This window comes from Dipodomys ordii, unplaced genomic scaffold (assembly GCF_000151885.1).
Source record: "Dipodomys ordii isolate 6190 unplaced genomic scaffold, Dord_2.0 Scaffold50, whole genome shotgun sequence".
NCBI classification, from domain to species: Eukaryota; Metazoa; Chordata; class Mammalia; order Rodentia; family Heteromyidae; genus Dipodomys; species Dipodomys ordii.
The window spans coordinates 3,938,167-3,942,840 of NW_012267266.1; the positions used below are offsets into that span (position 1 = coordinate 3,938,167).

The window sequence follows — 4,674 nt, forward strand, 5'->3', positions numbered from 1 at the left end:
AGACTGAATTTCCCACTGCCCATGATAGGAAGAACACAGGATTATTTTGAGCTCAATTCTAACTTTTCATCCTAATTGTCAAACTTCATCTGCAAGGTCAAGGATGTTAATAGTCATCCTTGAAATGCTTTTAAGCAGCCAATAGCTAAAAATCACAGAACTTTAAAGGGTTTTCAACTGATATCATAGGTAGGTTCTGAGATAAAGGAGCAGTGACACTGAGAGATGAGACAAGGTGAACAAGTGAACAAAAGCAGTGGATATTTATTCCTCAATTTTTGTGCAAGAGTGTAAAGATGCATTTTAAAGAATCTGATGGCTAGAGAGCATCAGCCATGGCCTTCAGGCTGGCCTGGTTTACAATTATAGATTAGGTAAAGAAGGGGAATGGGGATAACTTGCCTAGTTCACATGAATGATGTTTCTGGCAAACACAGTATACAAGTTTCAAACTACATTTTACTAGAGTCAAGGGAAGACTTTAAAAAGCCACATACAGTACAATTTAAAATTGGATGAACATCCTGCAAATGTTAGTGCAAAGTAATTACGTAGACTCTCCAATACAAGATTGTGCTCATGTTCCCAAGTTTGGTCAGAGTTGCTCTATATAATTACAGTCACAGAGGCTTCACTTACCAAATAGCAATGCCTTCGTGTTTTATGTTCTATGTACCAAGGGAATGTCACAAGGTTTTGGTGAGATGCAGCTTAGTTTCATTAACAAAGCAAATTTCTTATTTAGTGTAACAGTCATGTTCCTGGAATGCTGCACATACACATTTCACAAAAATGCCTTTAAGCTGATGCCTTTTATCTTGTTCAGTAAAATTACTCAAGGTATTTTTTTTCAACTATGTAAACTGCAATTGTTTCATGATTTTAAAATGCAACCAGTATAAATGAAAACATTTCAGGGGTGAGGGAACACCCACCACTAATCTCAGTTAGACAAAGTTCTTAAAATCAAAAAGCCTATTCACACAAAATTATATGTAATGACTGTAGTAATCAGTTTATTACACAGATTAATCATTCTTGAACGTACAAGCTCCAGAGGAGCAATTGGGTCTTTAAATATACACAAGTATTTCCATCAAATGAATTTTCACCCTTACATCCAAATAGACCTAAGCAGTTAAAAACATAAGAAAAATAAGAGCTATTAGCTATGTATTAACTGAGAAACCACATACAAACCAAAGAATATGGAAAGAGAGAGAAAGAAAAAGAGAGAGAAAAAAAGAGAAAGAGAGAGAGAGAGAGAGAGGGAGAGGGAGGATGAAAGACTGAAAGGGTAGGGAAATGTAAAAGAGTTGGAAACAAAGCCCATCACACTTTTTGTACTAATAGCTCCAATCCATTTAAATGTCGACCAGTTAAACTTAGACCTTAGAATACAGGATGTGGGTAGTTTAATCTGGTTGGTCATAACTTTCACCTAAGTTGTAGGTCCTTCGAAGAAAATGAATACAGAAAAAACTTCATGTTCTTCACCTTGCTGTTCATAACGGTTTTGATTTTAAATGGATTCCACTTAAAAACAATTTCCTACAGGCCAGTGGAGCTTTCCCCCATCCAAGTACACACCATGTGCCCACCATCCCTCGCACCTTGCCGTTATCCAAATTTCTGCCAATAAGTGAAGTTTTTTGTCTCACACCTAGGTTACGCCTGGAAGATTGGCTTTTCACACACATACTTCTCTGCTAGGAGGCAATGTTGGTACAGAAGTACAGTATCTCTAGTTTGTTGTTCCAAGTATGTACAACACGCAGCACTGCTGTTTTATCAGGTAAACATGTGCACAGGGGAAGATGAGGCGTGGGCTCATAGAAAGCAGTCAAATGGAAATCAAAAGGACTTTCTCTTTCAGAGTTCCCCTATCTTTATTTGTAGAGGTTATCCAATAATTTCTTTAATTACATCGCATACTTCTGAGTCCATTCCCGAGCTATTCTGTTGTACCTGTACATACAAAGAGAAGCTTGGCTTAACATAGGTAAGGAGTCAATAATCAACAGATTGCACTCATTCTCCCATCTAGTAACTTCAGGACAACAATTTCTAGGACAGTCAAGCAAAGTCACTTTTATACCTCATATCAGTAAGACAGCTACACTCAGTGACGGCAGGACGTGCTGTACTATGGAAAACAATTTCATATAACCACATTTGCTAACACACACCTTTGTACACACTTGATTTGTAACTCTTCATTTGAGGCATATGCATGTGTGTGTATTTTTTGTGGGGGAAGGGAGAAATAGGGTCTCATTATGTAGCCAAGGGTAGCCTCAAACTAGAAATTCCTCTATTTCAGCCTCCTAAGGCTGAGATTATAAGTATGCCTCATTAAATTAACTAATGAATGTTAACACTTCCTTTTGTAACAATACAACTGGTTCTGACTTATTTCAACAATTTGCTTGACAAGATGAATGCTGGTGAAGAACATTTCAGTACTAAAATTAGCAAAAAAAAAAAAAAAGACTTAAAAGTAAGGGTAGAGGGGGAAGAAAGGATACACATTTGGGCATGATGGTATATGTCTATAGTTCTATCTACTGGAGAGGCTGAGACAGGAGAAATATTTGAGCTCAGGGTCAACATAATGAGAGATACTTCTCAAAAACAAAACAAAAACAAAGATATCAGAACAATGTTAACAAAACAGGCAATGTAAAAGTTCTACTGACTACCATATTATTACTACAATGATTTAAGTTATGCCTTCTAATAGCATTCATATCCACAATTATTATATACTAGATGAAATGGTTTCCCATCAAAAAATTTTAATCAAAGGCTGGGAATGTGGCTTAGTGGTAGAGTGCTTGCTTAGCATACATGAAGCCCTGGGTTCAATTCCTCAGTACCACATAAACAGAAAAAGCCAGAAGTAGTGCTGTGGCTCAAGTGGTAGAGTGCTAGCCTTGTGCAAAAGAAGCTCAGGGACAGTGCCCAGGCCCTGAGTTCAAGCTCCAGGACTGGCAAAAAAAAAAAAAAAAAGTTTTTTCAAATTAAGACTAATTTTATAAATTGTGATCCTCAGATCTATGCCTCCTGAGCAGCTAAGATTGACAAAGCAAACTCTTCAAATTTGTTTCTAAGTTTGGTTTTCCTTTTATTCCTCCACCCCTTTGCTGTGTTGTGCAAGTAAAGGTATTTTCATTTCAGCAAGAACGTTTTTTGGAGAACAAACGTGTGTGCTTGATCTTCTTTATGAATTTTTTTTTCCCCCAGACACTTATCCAATCCATCTGAACTGGCTGCAATAAAACACACTTTAGATAGCAATGTTCAATAAATGATTCTTGGGAACACACACACACACACACACACACACACACACAACCACACACACACACACTTTTTTCCTCTGCATATCACCTTTATAATAACACTAAAAGACTAAAAGCAATTTTTTAAAATAAAAATAAAAATTTCAGCAAGAAATACAGGACCATAGATGCTATTCAGACATAAACACAATCAAAACTTAAGTAGAAGCAACTGCTATTAGAATCTCCATTCCGGGTGTAGTTCCATTAAAAAAAAAAAAGAAAAAGAAAAAGAAAAAGCCTATTTCTTTTTGGTTGTTGTAGGGCTTAAACTGGGGGCGCAGGTGCTAGCACTCTACCACTCTGAACCACAGTGCCACTTCTAGTTTTCTCGTGTTAATTGGAGATAAGAATCACAGACTTTCTTGCCTGGGCTCTTTTTGAACTGCAATCCTTGGATCTCAGCCTCCTGAGTAGCTAGGATTACATGTGTGAGCCACCAGTGCTTGGAAAGCCCACCTCTAAGACATAATCCCTCCTATAATCTCATGGAACACGTAAGTAATTGTTAGAACTTCTTTCTTACTCTTTTTTAGTGTGCCAGTCCTAGGGCTTGAACTCAGGGCCTGGGTGCTAGCCCTCAACTCTTTTTCTGAAGGCTAGCACTCTACAACTTGAACCACAACTTGGCTTTTTGGCAGTTAATTGGAGATAAGAGTCTCATGGGCTTTCCCACCTGGGCTGGTTTTGAACCCCGATCCTTAGATCTCAGCCTCCTGAGTAGCTAGGATTAAGGATTACCGACATAAACCACAGGAGCCCAGTTACTATCCTGATTATTCTTTAATAATTCATAGTATTCTAAAATACTAAAATATCTAAGTTCCACATCGTTTTGTTACAGAAGAAATTTGGGGCTTTCATGTCTAATGGAATTTATTCATTTTCCTCCTTTAGATTATGTAAAATGGTATTCCCCTCTCTCATTAACTTATAAATACTTAGGGAAGACAAAAGGGTATTTTGATTTTAAATGCTTTGTGTTAAAGGCCAAGCATAAAACACAAAGCTGTTGTAAATGTGCTGTACGTGAGTGTTCCTAGACAGTGAAAGTCATATGAAACAAGAGATAAAATTAGTATCACCTATGATACTTCATGTAAATACTCCTATCTCTTGGACAGTATTTAGTAGTTCATTTTAAATATGTGGCCCATATTTAGCCCTTAGATAAGGAAGATTTTATATAACATCTTTATCCTATCACAGAGACCTTTCTATCTACAGGCCATACTTACTTTTCTCTATCTGTTTTGTAGATCCGAGCAATCTCAGGCACTAAGGGATCATCTGGATTGGGATCACACAACAGAGAACAGATGGACAAAAG

The 4,674-nt window shown here is 37.2% G+C and overlaps 1 long non-coding RNA gene across 1 annotated transcript; it reads right to left on the reverse strand.

The window, feature by feature from the left end:
• Positions 1–244: 244 nt before the first annotated feature.
• Positions 245–4,674, reverse strand: LOC105988737. Its single transcript, XR_001175216.1, has 2 exons — positions 4,583–4,674; positions 245–1,968 (listed from the first exon to the last, which is right to left on the reverse strand). It is a non-coding gene; the product is annotated as an uncharacterized LOC105988737 (long non-coding RNA).